Source organism: Mustela putorius, unplaced genomic scaffold (genome assembly GCF_011764305.1).
Source record: "Mustela putorius furo isolate JIRA1106 unplaced genomic scaffold, ASM1176430v1.1 tig00537227_pilon_pilon_pilon, whole genome shotgun sequence".
Classification (NCBI taxonomy): Eukaryota; Metazoa; Chordata; class Mammalia; order Carnivora; family Mustelidae; genus Mustela; species Mustela putorius.
Window position 1 is genome coordinate 20962449 of NW_025422368.1, and position 26315 is coordinate 20988763.

A 26315-nucleotide genomic window follows, 5' to 3' on the forward strand; every position below is an offset into this window, starting at 1 on the left:
CCATTGTCACTGACCATCTCTCTGGGCTGACAATATTTGTCCCAAAGCAATAATTTCACACTTAGCCATCACATTACCCAGCACAGAATATTGCTCAGTAAATGGTTAGACTTGAATGAAATGTTTTCTCTGTAATGGGGAGGGAACAGTGAATACAAAGAGGTCTTTCATAGGCTTGTACTTGCCCTAAAAACCAAATGCCCTCCCCCTTGAATGTTCCAGAGTGGAATCACTGGTTTCAGCCTTTGATTTGTAAGGTTGATAAGGGTTTCCCCATTCATTAAGAGTCAATATTGACAAGCAAGATTTATCTTATGTATCAATAGAGAAATAGCGTCAAAACAGAAATACAGGTATGTAAGTGCTGCATAACATACGCCCCTGTTCAAAAATAAATAAATAAATAAAATTAAAAAACTATACCTGTTTTAGACCTTTCAGGAACAGGTTTCAGAGTTGTTTCTTTTTTTCTAATCTTACATCTAATCAGACAGCAGCCTGTAACTTTTCTCATCATTACATATGGCCTATTGACAGTTGACAACAACTTTACTCATCATTACATATGGCCATTTACAGTTGACAGCTGTCAACCAGGCAAGTTCACATACGTTGCTTCACAATCACATGGCATCGCAAAAAGTGGGGTGAGAACCCAGGCCAACATGCCACTGATCCGCTTTGGATGAACCGCTGCAGCTGGAAACCACCTCACTGAAGTAAGACAGATCCCACACTTGCACATTTCACCTCCACCTCCTGCCATGACAAACTACCACCACATTCAAATTAAATGGTCTTTTATTTCACTTAGTTCTCATAGAGCACTTTCGTTCTGGAACTTACTTCTCACACGAGTGCTTTCCTGACCTTTCTATTCAAGTTGATTTCCTACAATTTAAAATAAAGAAATAAATAAAAGGAGGGAAATGGTATTGTGGTATTTAGGTCATGAGGAAATTCTGCTCCTTAAGATAGAGAAGTAAGTATATCTCCACTTGATGCTTGACCATGCCCTGTCTTTAAATTCAGTGAATGAGAGACCATAGGAGTTAGGAAACAATAGTTATCTCACAAAGGCATAAGACTTCAAAATCCATCTAACATGCCTATTTTCAAAGCCACCTCTAGTTTGAAGTACAGTAGAATAAAGTTGCTGCCAGTACCAAGAACTGAAAGTTGGAAGTCTGTGTCGGTCGAGTTTTGTTCTGCAGGGGCATACGCGTGAGTGTGTGCGCACACGCGTGTATGCAGATACATGCAAATGAATGCACGAGGTAGCGTCATCCCCAATGTTATTTATTCACCTAACACATTTGATATCATTATTGCAGTACTTACGCCTACCTATTCCAAGCAGATCTTATGAAAGGGATTTTAGCCAAGACACAATTCACCCGCCATTAGTGATTTCTAACTTTTATTACCCCAGCAAGAGATAGAGAACTTTTGAGACACAGCCTAAACATGTCAAAAGGTTGGTTTGCCACGAATACCAGCAGGAGTAGAAAATGACACTGCAGTTGTCCTTGAAACAGAGAAGCTGACAGAGTTGCTGAAAGGTTCAGCCATTGTAGGATTTTGTTAAAAACCTAAAGGCAGCAGCATTTCTCTTTGAAGTTCTGAAACATCTTGGAATTCAAAAAGCTCAGCAAAGAATAACATGGACAACTGAGTTTTTCAAAACTCAATTTTAATTTAGCTTTTAAAATACTATGCCTACTCATTTAGGGTGTCAACGCATTCAAAGGTACAAAGTAAGTTCATTAAGAATTATCATCGAAGGTCCCAAATAGATTTCCAATTCAAAGGATGTATGCCAAGGTCTGATACATTTAATTTAAATGCCTTACCTTTCCCCTGGGCATTTCCAACAATTCTAATTGAAAGGCACTTAAGAGAGGGAGGCCCACAATTCTGATTATTGTACACTGACTCTCATATTGAAAGCCTTTTCCATTCAGAATGTGAAAAATCAGATTCCAGACCACTTGTCCTTTATAATGCCTATAATCTTTTCTAGTTAAAATTAATATTTGAGTATTACAGTAAAAACCAATATGCAGGACTAAATTTCCTGGATGTTGGCAGCTATATTACTCTGTATTGGAATACTCAAAAGAGAACAGTATAGTGTTTGGGTAGCAGCAACAGGCTGAGTGAGTCAGCTGAGACTAACACAGAAACTTACTTCTACAAGATTTGTGTAATTAAACACACTGTACTTTTTCAACATAAATAGCAGGTCTCAATTATTATTCCTATACACCTGATACTTAGGAAATTAACTTGGCTCATTCTTAACCTGGTTCTTTATGTGACTGATAAATTTTTGATGTTTGTCTGATTAACTGCCCAAAAGCATGCTAATGTTGAACAACAGTAGTCTCAAAATATATGTCAGAGATATGACTTAGAAAGTCAGGAAGTTCTTCTATTCATTCAATATTTAGATGCCCTTCTTGAATTAAGAAAAAAGTACTTTCCACATTTAATATCATAGAATAGCTATCACTTACTGCTTTTTCTCTTTGGCCTGATAATCTACATTATACCTTAAATCTAAATTTGATGGAAAGTTCCAGGCTTCTTTAAGGAGACAGCCCAGTCTTTACTGAACTGGGATGGTCAGATAATCCAAAGAGTAATTGGCAAGGCATATATACTATCATATCACAAGCCCAATTACTGAAAGAAGTACTGCATTAAAAAAAGGGGGGGATTTTTGTTTAATTTACCAGTTTAAGTTTAGTATTTGCTTTTCATTCCACAAATCTCGTTCATTTTTGCCTTTGCCAACAATACAAAATGAACACGTGTCAACAGTGAGGAAAGGAAAATACCACCTCTACACATAAAAATGAACACATTCCCTAAAAAATAGACTCATTTCTCTCATTCCATTTGTGGGGGAAAGGGTTATAACAAACATTTCAATTGTATCGGCTCTATGGAAAATTAGGAAGACAATGAAACAAGTTAATTCCCTCAAAGCCAGGTCTATAAGAAAAATAGTAAAGACCTATGATATCCTTCCTCTAGTATCTATGCCAAAAACAGTTGCTGTTACAATTTGCCACACTTGCCTTAGTTTTTACATAGAGAATGTGTTCAGTTTCACAGGTAATTGGTAGCCTTGAGCACATGTAACTTACAATCACTGAATGAAAAGATTCGCTTTGGTGAATTAAAATGAAACAATTTCTCCAAAATAAAGGGAAAAGGGCAAAAAAAAAAAGTTAAGGGGATTAATAGGCAAGTGTTTCATCTATTTTTGCATTTAATTTGATGTTATGAAAGCTTTAGGCATCTAAAAATATACCCCCTTTCTTCTTGAAAGTCTGCAAGATTTGGCTTTTGGAACAGAAACAGTTTAGGTGGGGAGGGAATTGTTGAATTCTGTATCTATGTTTAAAAAAAGGGGGGGGGTTGACCATAACCCGAGGCCCTAGCTCCTGCAGAGTGCCTGTTGTTATGAAAGCAAGGTGCTCCACACGATCTAATCATAGCACTAAACCTTGTTACAAGCCCTTTTACAGCTCCAATATCTGGGTTACATGGAAACACGCTGGAGAGCCTCCTTGTACTATGAAATAAATGTCATTCTGACTGGCATCCTCTCTTCCAGCAAGTAATTTCCCTCCGCTGATAAATCGATACAGCAAAAACAAATGAGAGCACACAATGGGCACAGTGAGGATTACATTTTTATTCATTTCAGAGCCCCTGCAGCCAAGTTTTTTAAGTACAATAGCAGAAAATGATGCACTTGAGCTAGGAAACAAGAGAGATACATAGAGACATTGAGATAAGAAAAGAAAGACAAAAAGGAAAAAAGGAAAGAAATAAGAACAAAGAAAAAAAGGCCAAGAGACAGGAGGCAAATGTGGCCCTATCAAGCAGTTCAGACACAAACTTCTGTTTGAGAGTAAGATTATTATTTGAATTCTTGTCCAGCCCCTCATAGATATGATCAGAGAAACACATGCACATCTTCTTTTTTTACTGCCCTATTGCAGATAATTTGAAAAGGATCTAAAATCTTACTTTTCTGGGATTGATTAATTATTGATATCAACATAGGATCCACACATGACAACTTATCTACAAAACTCACAACTAGAAATTGTAGAAAAGACACAATCGATCTTTATTCATCTCTGTAAGTCCCCTCAAGTCACTTGTGTTTTTCATCTCCTTTAAGGCAAAGATGGAAAGGACAAAACAAAAGAGAAGCAAGAACACAGTGACTGACTATTCACAAGAGGGATGAAAAATCACCATGCAGATATCTCTTAAGATTGATTTTATTACATCCTAATTGTATTATTTCCCAAAATAATGGTACACATTTTAAAGTGAAAATTTTAAGACATTTTGTCTTTGGAAGGGAAAATATAAAAGACTATTTTATCAAAGCTTGAAAAACCCAAATTTCCTGTTTAGAAATAGTATTATATTTTCTGTTATTTTTACTGTGGCTTTCAACTCTTCTGAAGGCAATAGAACTAACAATGAGAGAATTATAAAGTCTTATTAAGACTTTCTAGATGATATGTTATTGTAGTCCTCAATCTAAAAATTTGGGGGCACATTACTCAACTAGCTATGCCTTCATTTTTAAATTTACAAAAAATAGGAATGATGGTGATTGTAACTACCTTATGGTTTTTGAGAAAATTAAGTTAGAGTAAGTAAAGTGTTCAGGACGCTTCCTGACTAGAGTAAGTGTGCCCGTCATCAGCGACAACATCCCATTGCTTCCCAAACTACAGTTAATTATTTGGGTCCCACCCACAATTTCCGTTTTGCCTACAGTGTAACAATGTACTCACACAACATAATCTTGATATCACTGCACAACACTGAACTCAATGAACTAAGGGTCTTACCTGGCCACAGTTTTTAAATATTCTTAACTGTTTCGTGGTATCTCAGAGTTAATACACTCTCTTGGAAGAGCAAGTTAGAAAATGCATCCCTATATCCAATCCATAAGTATTCTTCTAATTTTCTCTTTAACTACTAAATTCTAGAAGACAGTGTGTACATTTTTCCTCATGACCTGAGCCAAAATCAACAGCTGGACGCGTAAATGGTGGAGCCACCCAGGTGCCCCTCCAATGATAATTCTAAGTCAGTTTCCAATATGTTATATTCTTAATGCTATTTATGACCTTCCACCTCTAGGCTTTAATTTGATTATTCTTCATAGTTGTGTTTGGATTGTATATGTTTATAATGCCTTAGTCATTTATTACTATATGCCATTGGTTCATCCATTTTACTTCTTAAGAAGAACTAAGAAATAGAGAAATAAGCTCATACTGGTTCTTCATCTGTACTACAGACTTTGATAATGAATGAAAAGAAACAAGAAAATAACACAAGACATAAGGATTGGTGGTGGGTCCTCCTGGCCTTTGCCATCCTTTCTCTCCCATAGCATCAATAAAAAAGTGTCTCTAACTATTTGTTTCATTATCGTCTTCCCTGTGAACATTTTTATAAATTTGTCTCTAATCACCCACTCTTGAAATTTTAATACACCAGATATATTGTATATGTACCATATATATTTCTATAGTTTTTTATAAGAAGGATAGCCTTTTTTTCCTCTCAAGACCAATTTTTACCCCTTTATGGCAACATCCCCTTTTGAAAATGCACAGACTAATTCTTGATAGGACCACAAACAGCTTTCCACTTAGCACACTGGGTCCAACATAACTAGAGAAGAAGAGTTGGAATTCAGTTATAGTTGTGTTTTTGTGTTTTGTTTTATTTTTAGCAAACCTTTCAGCACTAATCCATGGCTGTATAATTTCTCCTACCCTAAATCCATAACAGTACTTTGAGGGTGGAAGATAGAGAGTAGTTTATGAAAGATACCCAAGAAGCTACAAAGCAGTTTAAGGACAAGAAGGAAGGAGGGTATGAAGAGTAAAGTGGAATTGTTTCCAATTAAGGCAGCTAGGGAATTAGGTAGGTGGAATGTAATTATCTACATTGGAGTTTGGCCAGGCTTCTGGGCTCTTTTGAGAAAAAAAAAAGAGAGAGAGAGAAAGAAAGAAAGAAAGAAAAGCTCTGTGATCTTTAATGAATAGAGAGGTAGGTCCAAGCTGAACATCTCCTCCAAAGAGAAGGAATAAGATTTCTAAGTCCTTCTTTCCCGGAACAGAAGTGGCATTCTCCTTTAATGAATTTGAAAGTACTTACAAGTCCCTTACTTCCATTTGAAATAATTATTTCATAAAGCAGTAACCTTTGGAAATGGGAGGTTTGGAGAAGACAATATTATAGCTCCAGCAATCAATGAAAGAAGAGGCAAAATGTACAGCTGGTAAGAGTCAAATCTGCAGCATTCCGAAATAGAAGTTTTTAAGGCACACCAATACATATCTAAAATTGAACAAGTCACTTCAGGTTTCTCAGTTACCTGAAGAAGTCATTTATAAAACAGGTTAGTTTTGCTCAAAGTGTACAGACCCTTCCCCAATGACTGGGCCGCCAAGGCAGTGTAATGAAAACTGATAACTTTGCCAACTTGGGAAGCCCGAGATGTGTGCCCAATAAATGTAAGCAGACATTATATCCTTCATAATCAGGGTAGAATGAAGATGTGAACTGAATAAATGCTTGGGAAAAATCATAGCTTCTATTAGATGCAAAGACTGAAGTGTTAGACACCTTTAAGCTCAGCTTTCATTTAATTTACTGCTTTCCTTTCTGTAGTCTGAAGGGAGTGAAAAATTCTTCTCTCTAATTTTTTCCCCTTTCATGACTTGACCACGAAGATGAAATCGGGGTACTTTAATTACCATTCAGAGCCAAAGGCTTGCCCTTTGATATGGAAATCCCACTTCTGTGACCGACCGCCTTTTCCCGGCCCCTTCTCCTTCCAGTTGCCCAACAGAATTTTAAGTAGCTTTGTCACCAGCTGATAGTGAAAGCTAACTGTAGCTCTTTCCTGTTAAGTTCTGTTTTAAGTTACACTATGTTTCTTTCACCAAATTGGAGGAGCTGAAAGCCAGAAAGCAGGGAGAGGGAGGGGGGAAACAGATAGAGAGGAGTCAGAGAGGGAGAGAGAGAGGGGGGAGATGAATGAGAATATGACCGACTCTGTCCATTAGAGTCGCTGAATTAGAGTTTCTACCCTGTCAGCATGAAGTGTGGCCCATCCAGCACAAAGCCTCTCACTTTAAACACACACACACAGAGCACAAACCGATGAAAGCTGCCTTGTACAGTTACCCGGTTATTGTCATCTGCCTGCTGCATGACTCCAGGCTTTGCTATAATTATTAATTGCACTTGTCAACTGTCATTAATTCCTCTTTAGCATCCCTGTCTTTGAGTAATTAGACAGAACAGCCTCACTGAGCTCATTGTTTAGAGTCCCTTGAAAGAGCCCACTGGGCTTTCTGCAGAGAAAACCATCAGGAATACAATAGGGCACTTCTCAGTTAACCCTTTGGAAGTGTGAACGGAAGAGAAATTGCTTTCACAGGTTCCAGTGGCCTGCTTTGCTTTGTGGGTACATAAAGTACTGTCAGCTACCTCATACCTGGAACCATATTATAAATGTGTCTTTGCTGCGAGAAGAGGTATTTAAGTTAATTGAAAAGTCAGAAAAAGTCTTTGGGAAAACAAAATTTCCAAATTAACATCATCACATTTCTAATCGTTTTCTCATTTGATCTTATGCTTCGATGTTGGAGTAAGCCACATTCTTCAGAAATAATATTTCCCTACACTGATTATAGGCCATTTACATATACTACAACATATGTAGTGCTCTGTCAATCTAAAATTTAGAATCTATTTATTCTAAATTTTAGATTCTAAATTTAGGTTCTAAATTTTAGGTTCTAAATTTAGATTCTAAATTTTAGAATCTAAATTTAGATTCTAAATTTTGGATTGACAGGATTGAAGCTCCAATTTTTATTTAGTCCTTTTCCAAGCCTCCTACGTAAGGAGGCAATTGACAGTGCTTTTAATCATATAACTGATAGCTCCGAATACATTTTTAAATTCTATTTTAAAACCCCCACACTGACAATGAAGCCATATTTGTATTTGGCCCATGGCCTCCAGAAGTTCCCTGAGTTTATCCAGGGATAAATTTTGAGCAATAATTTCAAATCAGAATTACTGTGTTATCATTTGAAATCACATAATGCATAAGAAGGCATGTAAAAATTATCAAGTGCTATAAAATGTCATATTAGTATTTTATCATTATTGGCCTATAAAACTAAATGCCTTTGATGCTGTTAAATCTACTTTAAATTCTTTAGCAATTAGAAATATGTCAAGAATAGAGAATAGCCATTTTCTAAAAGTAACACTGTTAATATCAAAATAGTTATCTGTTATTAGTTTAAACCACTCATATAGTAAATCTTCTTGATCTATCCATTCCACTGAAAAGAAAAATCATACAAATTTCTCTTGGAAAAGTTAGGGTCTGTGTAGTTTTTGAAAATAAATGAAGGTAAATATGGACACTAGGGATCCTTAGAGCTATTTCCTCTATTATCCTGGCTATAAGATTTTTTCCAAATGCTGAGTGAGTGCATTTTAGCGATAACAACATTTACTGAAGTCGAGATATGTGCTCTAAATACTTCATATACATCAATCTATTTAATGCTCCAAGCCCTAGGAAATTGGTAGTATCATCTCAAGTTTAAAAATAGGAAAACTAAGCAATAAGTAGTAAAGGAAGTTGTCTAAGACCGCACAGTTACTGAAGGGCTGTCGAGTACTGACTAATGCAAAAGCTCTACTCTTAACTGTTTTCTAGACCACCTCTCCAGGAGCTAATACACTACTCCACTTAGGTCTCCATCCAATAGGTAATAACTGTAGATGTGTAGCCAATATATCTTTTCCTAAAGAGCAAGATATATTAATATATCTGAAATATTTGTCATAAAAGTATGACATAAAAAATATGTTGGATATCTTAGGAACGTGGCATTCAAGACATTCAAAGAGAAACTGGGTGGAGGTGGGGGAAGAGAGAGAAAATGAGTTTTGCAAACGTTGTGGATTATGCCAGCTATCGTTGGGCACTGTTATTACTGTGTGTAAATGCTAGGTTAACATAAAGAAAAATCCATTTTGATTTCTACACACGCAGACACACACACAAACACACATGCACACACATTTACTGAGTACTGCACACCTAGTCTGTGCTAAGAAGTATGTAAGGCACTGAAGGAGTACAGAAGGGTAAATTATGATTCTTAACTAAATGGAGTTCTCAGACTGGCTGAAAGGATAGAATTTTGAGGAACACAATTAACATACTACAAAGTGCTAAATGGAATACAATCAATGAAATGGATTGAATGAAAGAGCTAGGATCAATGATGTTACAGGAAGGAAAAATGTGACTTATTAAAAAACTTTCTAAGTACCAAGGATATCCAAATGAATCAAGCTGATTTGATAAGCAATGAATATCACTAAAGACATTCAAGTTTGGTGATGATCAATAAAGAATGATACAAAAGATTTTCTACAGTGGTTGTGAGGTTGAACCAGCCTAAATAATACTATCTAGGGTTATCTCGCAGGTCTTAGATGCCATAATTCCATAAAATAAATTATTACCAAGGAAGGGAACGTTTATTTTGCATGCTCTTTACAAAGAAGTCATCTTAAAGAAGTTTGGTATTGAATTTGACTTTGAGAAATGAATTGGCCATTCAAAAGTGGTAAAAAGAATAAAATAAATAAATTACAAACAATTACAAGTGCAGATAAGTGTAGAGATAATAAACAGTTATGGGAAAGACAGTGAAAAAAGCTCTCCCTCACGGACATGAAGAGGAACTTGGGGGAGCAGGGATGGTGGGGATGAGGTGAGCAGGGGTAGGTAGCAGGCAACAGAATAAAAGTTCTGGTCAGGAGGTTTTTCATGGATTTAACTCTGAGAGCAGGAGTTGACTGAGGTGAAAAGAACATTATGGATGAAACGTGAACGAGGAGGCAGCGAGGGTTCTGTACTGAGTTGTGTGGGTCTGGAAACCTGGTTTTCACTACTAAACAGGACAGTAGGCAAATTACTTTACCTCCCTCTAGTTCAGTATCCACATCATAAGATTGGTAGGAAGGTTAAAAGAGTTAATCTATGGAAGGCATTTAGAAAAGTACCCAGCACAGAGTACTCAATAAATGTTAGCTATGATTATTAATTATAATACATTTATTGCTAACCAATTGTGTTTTAATTTATGCCCAATTGACATAAAAGTTATGATAAAGAAAATGAGAGATAATTTAGTATGGTATACTTTTCTAAGAGAGTTGCTGCAAAAAGCAATAAACTTCCTTGGGATGTAGTGATTTTTAAAAAATTATTATTTAAAGTATTTATGGGGGTGTCTGGGTGGCTCAGTGGGTTAATCCTCTGCCTTCGGCTCAGGTCATGATCTCAGGGTCCTGGGATCAAGCCCCACATCGGGCTCTCTGCTCGGCAGGGGGCGTGCTTCCTCCTCTCTGCCTGTGTCTCTGCCTACTTGTGATCCCTGTCTGTCAGGTGGATGAATAAAATCTTAAAAAAAAAAAAAAAGTATTTATGAAGGGGTGCCTGGGTGGCTCGGTCAGTTGAGCATCTGACTCGTGGTTTCAAGCTTGAGTCATGATGTCAGGGTCCTGGGATCAAGCCCCACATCAGACTCTTGTGCTCAAAAGGGTGTCTGATTCAGAATTCTCTCTCTCCCTCTCCTTCTTCTCTCCCTCCCCCCCAACTCATCCTCACTATCTCTCTCACATAAATAAATAAAATCTTTTAAATAAATGAATGGTATATAAATGCATAAAGTATGAGTCATAGGAAAAGTGATCATAATGTTGTTAAGGAAGTTTTCTGCAATGAATGGGAAATTGGACTACACGCCTCTTAGTTCCTTTTCATTCTAAAGTGCTGAAGTTCTAATTGATTAACAGTAAATCTAGCAAGTTAATAAAGAATCCATATTTTTTTTAATCTTTGGAGAGAAATTAAATTAAGGTAATAATTTCCATCAACGTTGGGCTGATAAAGTAATATAATATTGGGAGGGTGAGCTCTAGAACAGACTGTCCAGATTCAAATGCAGGTGGTATCATTTAATTCTCTTGCATAAGCTTGGACAGCTTTCTAAATTGTCCCATGCCTCAGTTTCCCCAAACATAAAATTGAGATACTAGAACTTACAGGATTGTTCTGAGGACTGAATGAGTTGATACATGTAAACTGCTTATAAATTTGTTTTGAGTGTTCAACATATGTTAACTATATCCTTGTCACTGAGATTTAAAATATAGAATGGGAAAGAATAGGACATACTAAATTTTAGAGAAAAAAAATCAACTGCTATATATCTAAAACAAGAGTACATTTTGTAACAACTTTCTTTGCCTTACTGTTCTATTCACCCTTTGTAATGCTTAAATAATATGACCGAAATTTTAGCCAAAAAGTTAGCTGAAGGAGGTGCAAAAATACAAACTTACAGTTATAAAATAAGTCATGAAGATACAATGTGTAGTATGGTGACTATAGTTAACAATATTGTATTCTATATTCAAAAGTTGCTGAGATATGGGGTGCCTGAGTGGTTCAGTGGGTTAAGCCTCTGCCTTCGGCTCAGGTCATGAACCCAGGGTCCTGGGATCGAGCCCCGCGTCGGGCTCTCTGCTAAGTACGGAGCCTGCTTCCCCCTCTCTTTGCCTGTTTCTCTGCCTATTTGTGATCTCTCTCTGTCAAATAAATAAATAAAACCTTTCTTTAAAAAAAGTTGCTGAGAGAGATCTTAAACGTCCTCACAAGAATAAAATATTTGTAACTACTTACGGGGACCGACATTAACTAGACTTATGGTGATAATCATTTTGCAATATATACATTTACCAGATCATTGTTGTATACCTGAAATTAATATAATGTTATATGTCAATTACATATCCGTTAAAAAAATAAAAGCATATTCAATGCAATGACAATATCTACTCATTATAATACCATATTTAACAAAAAGAGAGAGAGAGAGAGAAGAGAAAGAGAGAAAAGGAAAGAAAGAAAAAGAAAATGAAAAGAGTAGTTAGCTGATGGACTCAGCCTGACCAGTTGTGGACTATGAACTATAAATGACTATATAGTGAAGTATCATTCAGTCAAATTTATACTACTTAGATCTGCCATGGTTACCAACACCCATGCTCCAGAATACATTTATCCAATTTCTATTGGGGAACTTATATTACATTTTATTTTTGGTTCTTTGAATTGCAATATGCCCTACTCTTCCCCCAAATCCATACCATAACACATAAAAGAGAAATAAATCTTTATGAGAGTGAACAAAACATCACTTCTATAGAGGAAAACATTTCCTCTATAGGGGAAGAATCACTGCCATCTTACTATTTATCAAATTAGAAAAAATTATTTATAGTTTCCTCAGGTTGAATTTAAGAATTTGAAATGGACAGACTGGCATGTCACTATGGCCATAATATTTCCAAGCCAGATGGAACTATACAGTTTTTCTTCTGCAGCATTGATCATGCTATCTCAACTCTCTCCTCATTTCCACCATTCAAGACCCAATTCAGATATCGTGGTCCTAGCTATGCCTTTATGGAGTCCCACTGCTTCCCCATAGCCTCTATCCCCTGGCCGTGAAACCTCTTTCTTCTCTGATATGTGAAATAGGGTCTACAGCCATAGCACCCTGAATGCGCCCAATCTCATCTGATACATGAAACAGAACAGAGAACATCAACTAAAATTCAGTTATACAATGTACAGGTGTAATCCAATGAAAATAGAACAAATACTTGGGGGCAGCATAACTGGTAAGAGGAGTCAGAAATCTCTCCCAAGTAGTTTTATATAGTGGATATGGTAGGTTGCAATGCAAGATTTCCACACCACAATTCTTGGTCGTCATAATGCACTTTATAGGGCTCTTATAGCAACATGCAGGCTGGGCCTATGACTCCATACTAAAGAACAGGTCATAAAGGCCACTTACTTGGGGTTATTAGAAGGTATTCAGGGACACACCTCTGTATCTCTCACTTCGTTCAGAGATAGATTTCAGAGCATCCCAATACATCTGCATATCCCTCAACCCATATTCTCTATTATTGATTATTGCCATTGGATTTCTCTTAGATGCTGTGAGGCAACAAATTAGAAATCATTGTCTCTGAAAGAAGTGGGGCTGAGATACTCTACATGGCCAAAGACTAATCAAATGCCTATGATCAAATCAGTTGTAAGCTGACCCCCCATCTTGAGAAAACTGGCATGCCTAGCTAAAATCACATCTGGATGCGAAGTACGCAGAAACGAGCTATTAACGTCTGCATCCTGCTTTCAACAGAGGGACTGACATACTCTTGCCATCCTTATCCCCACCTACACCCCAGGACTTTCTATTGCTTTTGAGACCCAGGATCTCATTTTACTTAGAGTTGTGTCCTCTGCAGCAACCAGCATCATGCTTGGCATATTATGGTATAACTGTCACATGGAGACGCCTCCTGCCTCCTGCTTTTCCATCCAACTTGTTACACAACTTCTGACAAAGTCCTGGAATGGATAAATGGTAGGCACACCCAAGATGGGTTCACCATCAACAAACTGGGCATACATCCCATGCTGCCTCCAAACTGTCTCATAAAGAAATTACTAAAAAGAAGATGAACCAATATAGAATGTGTTGAACTTTATTTCTGTCCATTTTGAGTAATTTTGTTCAAGGAGAATTGAAAGCAGATGGTTAAAATCAAGAAAATAGACTAAAACCCTAGTTAATGAATGTCTTGGAGATGGCTATGCATGTATTTAGTATATGTTTAACTAAGATAAGCTTGCTAAGCAATATTTATATGTGTAGCATTTCTGCTTTCTCAGGGCTAGTGTTTCAAACTAGTGCTTCCTCAAAGAAATTTTAAATCAGATTTCACCTCTGGTCACATTCCTGCACACTTGTACTTTCTAGTAGTTATGCAGCCTTAATCCTCTTGAAATTTTAGATCATAATTCCAAGAGTTATTAGGTTGGAAAACAGCTTCTGGGCAAGTGATGTTATTCAAAAACTTTTTATACCAGAAATAATAGTTGGATTATTTCTGCCTCACAGATAGTCTTGAAGTATGATTTTTAGTATAATTCTGACATGAGTGTTCCTTCCTTTTAAATAACAATACTTTCAAAACAAAAGGGAAAGATGGGGGAATAAATAAAGAAAATACAATGGTTTGTTGATAAATACAAAGGTTAAAATTAACTTTGACCTTCCTTTTCTCTTCAGTTTGCCCTATTCTTTTGTATTCCAATGACATTAAAAAAATGTTTTAATATTTGCTATTTAAGGGCATATCAACATCTTGGGTTCTATTAAGTCCCTCTAAGCATTACCCCTTTTAAAATTGCTAGTCATAATGTATTCATTTTCTATTAAAAACACATTATTTACTTTTGAAAAGTCATTCTTATTCCAAAAATTAAAATATTTGTTTATGCTTTGTATCAATACAGATAAAGTTTAAAAATAGAAAAAGTGGTCATGAACCAAAGTTCACTTGCTGGTAATGGAAAGATGGGGGAATAAATAAAGAACATAGAATTCATTTTATAAAACAGTTTCTTTCAATCAAAGAAGACAAGTTCATTTGAACAATCGATACAATATATTTTACCTTATTTTAATAAATTGCTTCATTATGGATTTACTAATCACTTTTTTATTGAGGCTTTCAGTTATAAAAGTGAGAATAAAGGGGGAAATGCAGGAGGACTTTAACAAATCAAACTGAAGACACATCTGTAAATGCATGGACATGAATTATGCTTACAAGTTATGAGGTAACTTTCATTTTTAAAAAAGTGACTATCAATAAATAAATAAATAATAAAAAGTAACTATAGAAACACTAGAACAGTACTGGAAGATTTAAATTATGGTTTTCATAAGGTAAATATCTTAATAAGGAATAATATCTATTGTCCATTATATAAGATCTTGAATTTTTTGAAGGATTTTAAAAATCTTATTTCTGGGGTATTATTCTCTGTGACAGTGGAATCTAGTGGAAGTCACATAAAGACAAAAGTTGGCACAACATAAAGCACTACCCAATGGCCAGAGACAGACCGAATCTGAGGCAGGGTGATCCAACCCTACCATTGGGATTTTAGGAGTAAACACTGGATAAATTTGCTGGCGGTGTTATGGCATTTTATCCTAGCCATGTAGACTGTAGTTCAATGTATCACAAATTCTAAAAAACATTTTGTTCCTCTTGATTTTTTTCCTAATCCAAAATTCAGAACAAAGAATTTAGACATGTTTGTATCACAATATATATGTGTAGAAAATGCTTTCATTCGAAAAACTATGTATAAAGTACTAAAGCAATTTCTATCAAAATTCCAATGGAATTTCTCAATAAAAGAGAAAAACTATCCTAATACCTGAATAGTCAAACCAATACTGAGAACAACGAACAAAGCTGGAGACTTTCTTCCTGATTCCAAACTATACTACAAAGCCAGAGTAATCCAAACAATATGGTACTGACATAAAATAGACACAGAGACCAATGGAACTGAATTGAGATCCCACAAATAAACCCCTGTATATACGGGCAACTACTATTTGACAAGGGAGCCAAATGAGGAAAGGATAGTCCCTTCAACAAATAAGGGTCTGGAAAGCTGGATTACCCCAACCAGAAGAATAAAATCAGAACTTTATCTTATACTATTCACAAAAATTAACATAAATGCATAAAGACTTGAACATGAGACCTGAAATTATAAAACTCCAAGAAGAAAACATAAGGGGAAAGCTTCTTGAGAGATGAATTATGACATTGATGTTTATAATTTATGTTTATCAATTATCATTGATGTTATTTAAAATACGTATTTTTCTTTAAAATAAAAGTAACATGTTTATTAAAGAAAGATAACTAACACATGAAATCAAAAAGGGAAATTTTTTTAAAAATCAGCCATAGTCCTTTAAGCCAAGTATAGCTTTTCATCATTTTGCTTATGTTCTTCCAGGATTTTTGTTCTCTGCCTGCTACACACTCATGTGTGTGTGTACAGACACCTACACATCCAACCAATAAATATTTCTTAAATGTTTACCATAAACCAGAGCCTAAGATTTCCCATGCCAACACATAATTTTTAAATGAAATTAATATTCCATTACTACAAACACCACGATTTTTTAAACATAGAAACCATTTTTTAATATATCCAGTTGTTTTCAATTTCATGTTACTATAAACACTATGAAAACATTTAGCTAACTTCCTTGAAGTACAAGCATCAACATTAACAGACTTTTCTTCTTTCTTTTTTTTTTTTTTCTTTTTGAAGCAGGCACCAACATGAAGCTTGAACTCATGACACAGATCAAGACCTGAGCTGAGACGGAGTCAGACGCTTAACTGACTGAGCCACCCAGGTGTTCTGACATTAACAGGTTTTAACATGTACTGTGAAATGAATCTTCAGTGCCAGGATACAACTGGCACCACCAGCCTCAGTCAAGGACAGGTCTAACCTCACTGCAATATCTTCATTCATTATTGTGTCATTTTTTCTTTCCTAATTTGCTAAATGAACTAAGATCTCACAATTGATTTGCATTTCTTAAGTTATAAAACTCAAACATTTGATATGTTTGAACCCCAATATTAACTGAATATTCAAATTATTTTTTCTACTTTTCTCTTAATTTGTTAGCAGTTGAAAATATATTTACATATATTGAATATATAAAATTGCCAATACTTTTAATAAAAATGGTACTTTATATCATTAAACCCAGTATACTGCAAACATATTTCTCAGTTCCTCATTTGTCAGTCTTACCACTGAAGATGCAAAAAAAGCTTTTATGTTTATGTGATTAAACCTAACAACGTTTTTGCTTTGTGATGTCTGCCTTGGTATAATTCTTAAAAATAACTTTTAACCCTGCCCCCACTTACATATATATGTGCCAACACTATCTCTTAATACTCTTAGAGTCTTTTATTAAAAATGTAAATCTATAATCCTTCTAGAATTAATATTGGTAATGGCATAAGAATTGAATTTAACTTTTTCCTAAATAGTTAGAAAATTGTCCTTAAACCGTGCCTAAAATGACACTTGGATCAAAAACCTTTAAGAGGGAATAAAATTCCCTAATTACAGGTTAAACATCATGATTACATTATATTATGTTATATTATGTCATGTCATGTCATATTATATTTTAAAAACACCAGTTATTCACTATAAAATGTTTAATTCTGTAAAAGATGCCTAGATACATTCATCATCTAGGAAAATAACATCATGGTTCATAATTACTTTAAAAATTGGGAAATATTTATTACTTTTTATAATGAATCTCAGCAGTTCAACTTCACTAATTTATGCAAAATGTATTTTTATTTGCAGAATGTGACCATGGGCAAGACTTCTTCCACTGAGAAGATGTATAACCTAATTATGAAAAAGTTCTATGGAGACAGTTTGGGTTCAAGGTTTTTCTCAAATTAAATTATTATTGTTCGAACTGCTTTGTTGTTAAGTATTCTAAAGAAAGACACAAAAATAAGCAACTGCTTGCTCACATATATCATTTAAAAAATTTCTGGTCAACAGTTCATACATTATTTTATTTGGAAGGAAAAATTCTCTTAATTACAAACAATTGCTGAATAAGAGAACAATGCTTGGTTGTTATTAAATTAGTAAGACATATTATCATCTGACTTTAAAAAGTAATATAGTCTAATTTTCCTGCAATTTTTGAATGATGCTCATTCATCATTCCTTATCAATCAAGCAGTGGAAAGCTATAGCCAAAGGAATTATGCATGGACTATTATTTTCTCCTAGTGGTTTAGGACTGTCAAGTACATCAGCATTAGCTACTCAAACAGCAATATCTTGTTCCAAGACCAGCACAATGGAGCATCTCTATGTGACTAAATTATGTTACTTAAATTGATGTACATTTTGAAATGAACTCTGCAATTCAAATTGTGCTAATAAAATTCCTCCAGTGCATATGTACATACATTTAAAACACCCAGAAAATAAGCTCAATAACTTTATGCAAAGCTATTCAGATGGATATTAGATATTTGTAGGTAGAACATGCAGATGATCAAGTATAATCAGGCATTTAAACAAATAATTTTGAGTTAAAGAAAAAATTATAAAAGTATGGTGCCATTAGATTTAAACAGGCTGTTAGCATGCTTTTCATGGTGTTTTTTACTTACGATATTTCATTAACTTGAGAAAACTAAGCTGAAAGTTTATCAAAATGGAGACATTTAAGAGATCGAGGTGCAACAAAGAGATATTGATCTAACATGATGTGTAAAGCATTATGAAAAAGAATAAGATACAGAAATGTGATGCTGTTCAGGAAATATATGATTACAATTAATTAATAAACTAGGGATTCCAATCAAAGACCAGCACCGACTCAGTTCTACCACGTGGTACTACAGAACTGTGGGTGAGGTTGTAAAGTATGGACAATTAGCTGTGCGAGGAAGTAGTATCATAAACCCTGTATTTATACAACTGTAAAAACCAGCGCCGCCGCCTTCTTCTTTTTTTTTTTTTTTAAATAATAACCAATGTTTTCATCTCAGAGGGTCACTGGATTTTCCTATGACCTTTCTTAATTACTATGTGTTCAGAGTAATGCACATTTTTATCCACAGGTGGCAGACCTTTTCAAAATCCACTTCAATCACATTCAGTATTTTGTTTTGGTGGTGGGTTTTTTTTTTTGGTTGTTGTTGTTGTTCCCCTTAAACTGCAATCTACATTAAAATGTAAGAGTGTACTACTCAGAGTTCTCATTAATGTTGTACAATTTAGATGATAGATTTGTCAACAAAGTGGCTCATTCTCAAAGGCCAGTGAACCCTGTCCAGATAAATGCCTTAAAAATTGTATATTGCAGAGTAATCTTTAATTATAAAGAACTCACTTGACAATTTGCAATATATTGGGATTATTTTCCTTTTTCAAGCAATAAAGAGTTTTACTATCTGGATTAGGTGACCAAGGGAAAAAACTGATGGGATTTGATAAACAGTTAAAGCAAAGAGCTTGCTTATTTGCAAGTAAAAGAGAAAGGTGACCAAAAGGCGTGTACAAATAACATTAGGATCACAAATTATTAACTAGCTAAATGGTTAAAGCAAATAACTATAAATGCAGTGACATTTTAAAACAATGTTAATACAGAAGGAGATAAGCAAAGCAAAAACAACTGCCATCAATGGTATAACTAACCACTATCCTCATTTTACCTCTAAAAACTCTTGGATTCACAACACCTATGTAACGTATTTATTTTTGTTGTACCGTTTTGGTCAATGGAATATAAAATCTGATATTCAATGAAGACTTTTTGTGGGTATTGTTGATTTGTGCAAAAGGATATTTTAACATTACAATGTGTTTTAAAATATATAGAGATAAAATAACCATAATTTTATAGTCTGAAAACATTTTACTTCAATCTAACGGCAATGTCTTAATCCTTCATTACATTTTTTAGAACAAGTACTAGAAAGAATAAATGCTTATTTTACTATCCTATTATTTCTCATTTCCATTACTTTACAAGCATCTTAAATAATTTTACCTAATTTCAAAGATGTATCAGTTTAATCTATATTATTTGCAACCACATTTTTCCCTCCTAAAATATAAGACATCACTAAAGAAATAAGTAAAACCTATAACTATTTGCTGTATTATTTTAACATTTAATTATTATGATTAAATGTACACAATATTTATAGTTTAGCAAATAGTAAGAAAGCATATACCTACAGAACCACCACATAGGACGTTCCTGGCACTCTCCCTTAGAGCCAAAGCTCTCCCTTACCCAAATACTTCCTCCCACAGCTCGGCCTCTTTCCTTATTCTTAATTAGGATTCCCTGGTTCTTGTAGTAGCATTTGTTTTTGCTTTTCAATATTTCAATATTTCTTTGCTCTTCAATATCTCATTGACTATTCTATAAATTTCCATCTTGGTAATTATTTCCAATTTTTGGCAAATATAAATATTTCTCATGTGAGCATTCTTATATATGTTTCCTGATACACATATGTACATATTTCTCTGGGATATCTATCCAGGATTGCTATGTTTGAGCAGGGGATATAAATTTCGCCTTTATTAGGTATTATACTCAAAAGTGGTTGTTCTAATTGATAGCCAAAAAAGTACTGTATAAATGGTTGTTACTCTAAATCCTTGCTAATGCTCTGACCAGCTAGTTATTTTAGGTTTCCCCATTCTGAAGTACGTGTAGTGGGATCTTGTAAGTTTACTTTGTATTTCCTTGAATACTATTGATATTAAGCACTTTTTAATATGTTTGGACACTGGGACATACTATTGTCCATTTGGATTTCTTCATTTGCCACTTGCCTATCAGATCATATGATTAGATTATATAATTAGATATGATCTAATATGCCTATTAGATTATAGATTAGATTATATGCTACCTGATTTATAGTTTTTAAAAATCTATTCTGATACGATCTTCATCAATGATATTCTGCAATTTTATTCTACCACTCTATGTCCTGTCTTTTCCCTCTTTTTAGGTGCTTTCTGATAAACAATAAAATAATGTAGCCCTTAATGTAAAGGATGAACTCTGGGCAATAAATGATGTGTCAATTATAAATCATAAAAAAAAAAAGTACCATTCTGGTAGGATATGTTAATAAATGAGGCTATGAATGCGTTAGGGGGGTGTACCAGGGGGTATATGAAAACTTTCCGTTCTGTCTTCTCATACTTCTCTGAACCTAAAACTGCTTTGGAAAAAAAAAAAAAAAGTCTGTTTAAAAATAATGCAGGATGTGAGCTTTCTTCATTTAAGAGATCATCTCTACTCCCAAGTCATAAAGCTATTTTCTTAGATTCTCTTAGATTCTCTTTGCCTCTTACACTTAGATTGTGAGCAACTGTAATTGATTTTTGTGTGTGGTGTGATGTAAATTTTGTTTTTTCTGTAGATAATCAATTTTCCCAGTACCAAGTATTAAAAAGTCTATATTTCTATTGCTTTGAAATAGCACCTTTATTGTAAATAAAGAGCCAATATATTCAAGAGTCTGTTTCTGATTTCTCTAGTTCGCTTTATTTGTTTACTTGTCTACCCCTGACACAATGTTTTTCTCAATTAATAGTTTTATAAAATCAGCAAGGCAAGTACTCCGACCCATTCTTTCTTTTCTAAGAGTGTCTTGACTATTCTTTGTCTTTTTCACTAAAACAACTTTTCCTATTGCTCCCCAGTACACGTGCATGTGCGCACACACACACACTTTAAAATTATCAAAATAAATAACAACCAGTTGGCTTTTTCTTTGTGATTACACTGTACTTATAAATCAATTTGGCATTAAGGAGCATCTCTACAATATTGGATCCTTTAGTTCATGAACATCATTTATTTCAGCCTTGAAAATATTTCTTAAAGTTTCAGAATTATCCCCATAGGGATGCTACATATCTCTTATTATTAAACATGAGGTAAGGGTGCCTGGGTGGCTCAGTCAGTTAAGTTTAGGTCATGATCCCAGAGTCCTGGGATCAAGCCCACCATGGGGCTCTCTTCTTCCCCCTCTATCCCTCCCCCTCACTTGTGTGCACTCTCTCTAACAAAATCTTTTTTAAAAAATGAGGTATAAAGTGATGCTGATATATAGAAATACAGTTGCTTTCTTATATTGTATGCATCAAACTTGCTAAGCACTCTTTTTAATTCATTTTATCTGCCAATATGACAGTTGGTTGTTTCTTTTCCAATAATAACTCTATTTCTTTATCTTGCCTTACTACATTGGCTAGCATCTCCAGAAAAAATGCTAAATAGCAGGAGTGATAGAAAATATCCTTGTCTTGTTCTTGATCACAAAAGGAAAGCTTCCAACTTATACTATTATAATTTATATTTGCTATGGGTATTTTATATCACATTAAAGAAATGCTTTCCTATTTTTAGCTTTCTAAAACTTTTAAAAAATCAGAATAGATGTTGAATGTTAAGTGCTTTTTGTATTAATTGAAATGATCATTTAATACTTTTCTTTAATCTGTATTATATAGATTATTGCTTTTCTTTTTTTAATGTGTTAGCAAACCTAGAATTTCTGTAATAAACCAACTTGGTCATGGTTAGTGATCCTTTTTATATGCTGAATTTGGTTTGGTAATATTTGGTTGATGGTTTTTCCATTTATATTCATGAGAGGAATTTGCCTGTAAATGCTTTTCCTCATCATACTTGTCAAGTTTGGTATCAAGATTATATTATCTTTATAAAGTAAGTTTATGAAAAAGACTTATGTAAAATTAGACATAATTAGACTTATGTAAAATTAGACTATTTCTTCCTTGAATTTGTCTGTGGAGCTACCTGGGTCTGGAATTTTCTTTATAGGCAGACTTTTGATTACTGAATTAAATTTCTTTAATGGTTACAGAACTATTCAGAACTCTTCAGGTTCTCCTTTTCTTTCTTTCTTTCTTTCTTTTCTTTTCTTTTCTTTTAATTTATTTGACAGAGAGAGATCACAAGTAGGCAGAGAGGCAGGCAGAGAGAGTTGAGGAAGCAGGCTCCCTGCTGGGCTTGATCCCGGGACCCCGGGACCCCGGGACCATGACCTGAGCCAAAGGCAGAGGCTTTAACCCACTGAGCCACCCAGGTGCCCCTCTCCCTTTCTTTTTGAGTAAATTTTGTTACATTGTATTTTTCTAGGAACTTGCCCATTCATCCAATTCTTCATATTTACCAATGTGAAGTTGATAACATAAAGTTCGTAATATTCATTACTGTTTAATATTTACACAACTGTGATGACATAGTCTTTGTCATTCTTGATGTTGGTTATTTGCCCTTTATCACTTGCTCTCTTGTTTGTTCTCATCAGAGGACTGGGAAACTTGCTCTTCTTCCGCAACAATCAATTTTTTTTTACTTTCTTGGTCCTCTCCATATGACTATTTCCTACTTTATTAATTATGCTCTTGCTTTCATTGACTCTTGATTTTATTACTTTGAGTTTATTCCATTTTGGTTTTGCTTTTTTGAAATGCCTCCTTATTTTCATTCTTTATTTTTCTTAGTACATTTATTTAAAATATAATTTTTCCAGGAAGTACTTCCTATAGGTATTCTATAATGGTAACATGTAAGAAGTTCTATTCGTTTAGTTTAAAATATTTAAAATTACTATTGTGATTTCTTTGAAATCTTGAAACTTATTTCTAGTTATACGTTTCTAAAATTTATTTGCAACTTGATTTCTAGTGAAACTGGTATGATTCCAATTCTTTGAAAATGGTTGAGACCTATTTTATGACTCAACATATAGCAATTTTTGTAATTTTTCCATGTCTTCTTCAAAGTAATGTCAGTTTTGCAATTTATGCAAAGTTCTTTATATACCTATAAGGTCAAGTTTCTTAAACTTGTCTTTCAACTCTATATCCTTACAGATTTTTTCTGTCTACTTTATTCTATCAATTACTAAAAGAACTGGTTTAAAATGTTATTGTGGGTTTGCATATTTCTCCTTGCTGTTTTGGCAATTTGTCCTTAATATATTTTGAGATTATGTTATTACGGGCATTTAGATTTTAAATTATGTTATCTTCTTACTGAATTGAAACTTCAGTTATTTACAAAGTGACTATTTCTAGTAATGGTCTGGGCTTTAAAGTCCAAAGTTTACACTGTTCAATCAGTGTAGTTACACCATTGTCCATGTGATAAATATTTGCAGGGTATAGTGTCTTCTATTATTACTTATATTTTACACACGAGGAATCAGTGGTTAAGGAACAAACTGAACAGTAGACATACAGATACCATCAGGAACTGAGCTCAATCTGTCTTCAAAGTCTATACTCTCAACACTATAGTTCTCTTATAAATTCCAAAAAAGTATAGTCAGCTTAGGTTCAGGGGAGAAATGTTTTCACTTTAATTTCTGCAGAGAATTTCTGATGAATTGCTCTGCAATTTAATTTTTCTCTTAGCTCTGAGTTAAATTCTCACTTCTTTAATATTCTCTTAACATTATGATTTTTAAAATCCTTTACCATACAAAAAAGAGACCTTTCTTAATCCAGAACTGCAATGGGCAACCTCTCACTCACACACAAGAAAGGTGAGTCTTTAAAACTTCGCTCTTTGCCTTTGAAATAGGCATGATTATCAACAACTGTCAGGAGCCTGGTGCATGCTATTGAACTGCAAAACAGTATCTCAGTCTTCCCTAACCTAAATGAGGCAGCTGGCTACAATGTGGTCAAGATTTCTGAAGCTCACTGCAGCCTAACTTCAGGAAAAAGTCAAAAAGGATGGGTGCGATGCTGATTCATTTCTCCTGGAATAGATATAGTAGTCTTTTTAACAGGAACTCTAAGCAACTTCAGTAAACCTTTTGGAATCCCATACTTCTTGTATTTTCAAATTTTAGTATGAAGTCATATTAATTATTTAAAAAATTGTGTAAGGCACCCGGGTGGCCCAGGTCATGATATCAGGGTCCTGGGTTCAAGTCCCAAATCAGGGTCCCTAATCAGCGGGGAGTCTGTTTTTCTACTTCTACTCTTTCCCCCTGTTCATGATCTCTCTCTCTCTCTCTCTCAAATAAATAAATAAAATATTTAAAAATAAATAAGTATAAATAAACAACTGTGTAATCTACAAAGAAAGTTAAAACTACTCATGATTCCATGATCTAGAGCTAATATTTGATGTATTAACTTTCAGGTATTTTCCCTGTTAATTTTTATGCATTTGTAATATATTACAAATATTTTATTGACTGTATAATACAAATGTACTCAAATTTATCGAACTACTGTTCCAATGCTGGACAATTTAGTCAATCTCAAATTATTCCCATTATAAAATAATGAAAATGAACAAATATATTTATATCATTTGGTCTCTTCCTTTAATTATTTCATTAAGTTAGATTCCTGGAAGTGAAACTGCCAAATATTGTTTATTGGGCCCTAATATCCAGTCTCTTATTATTCCACTACAATAAGTTTTCCAGATTCATCTCTCAGAATAAAAACTACATTTTCCAGCCTTTTTAAGTATGGCTTTTTTGTATGACTATGTTCTAGCCAGTGGAATGTAAATGGAAGGGCTATGAACACCTTGCAGAAGATTTCCTCAAAGAGAGGGAGCATGATCTTCTCCTAGTAATATTCCCATCCTGTAGCTAGGACATGTACATGATGACTGGAATACCAATTCTGAATATTCTAAAACACTAGAGTAAGAGAGTAAGAGATGAAGGATCTAGGTCCCTGATGACTGTGGAGTCACCTGACCAGCACCAAACTGCTTACACAGGCTTCACAGAGAAAATGTAAATTTCCATCTTTTAAAAAACTCTTTTGGATTACTTGTAACCAAAAGTTTTCCAAACTAGTGGAGTGGAAATGTTGCATAGAATGCTTTGGAAACATGTAAGGCTCATACCAGAGATGGCCAAATCACTTCCTAGAAAAGTTGAACAAATACAATGCTTTTCCAACAGTATTGAAAGCACCCACCTCGCCATATTCTTGTTACAACATTATCATTCCAAACTGCTTTTTACTGGTTGGATAGTATCCATAACCCTGCATTTCTTTTATTAGTATACTGTATTAGAATTACATTCCTCAATATTTGTTCTTATAGTTTATCTTTATAAATTAAGATGTTAGTGCCTGCTTGTAATAATAGCTCTTTACATGTGATGCTGGTCGTATTTACTAGAAGTAGCCCAAGATTTACATTTGCCTTTTAATCATATTGATATTGGTTTTCACTTGTAAAACTACATAAGTTTCATATTTGCAATAACCCATTTGTGACTTATTCCACTTCTGTTAAAATAAAAATCCATTAATCACAATGTTTTCTTCCATATTTTATTATTTCATTTGTCCCTAAATATATGAAGTCTTGTTTAGAAATACTTTAAGGATATAATTTAGGTTTTAACAATTTTTAAAGAAGGTAACAGCAACGATTGATTCTAAAGGTTTTCACAATTAAACTTACATCTTGAAGTTCTAGAAACGTAAATTATAAGACCATAAGAGTGGATTAATGAATAAATAAATTTTAGTTCACTATTCAAAAAGACCATTTTCTGTGATTCTTTTTAGGAAAAACAGAATTCCCTTTCCATCTTACTAGTGATAA

General features: G+C 34.3%; 1 protein-coding gene across 8 annotated transcripts in view; it reads right to left on the minus strand.

The window, feature by feature from the left end:
• SOX5 (SRY-box transcription factor 5) overlaps positions 1–26315 on the minus strand; it is a 994837-nt gene that overhangs the window by 697613 nt on the left and 270909 nt on the right. The gene's annotated exons all lie outside the window — the stretch shown is intronic.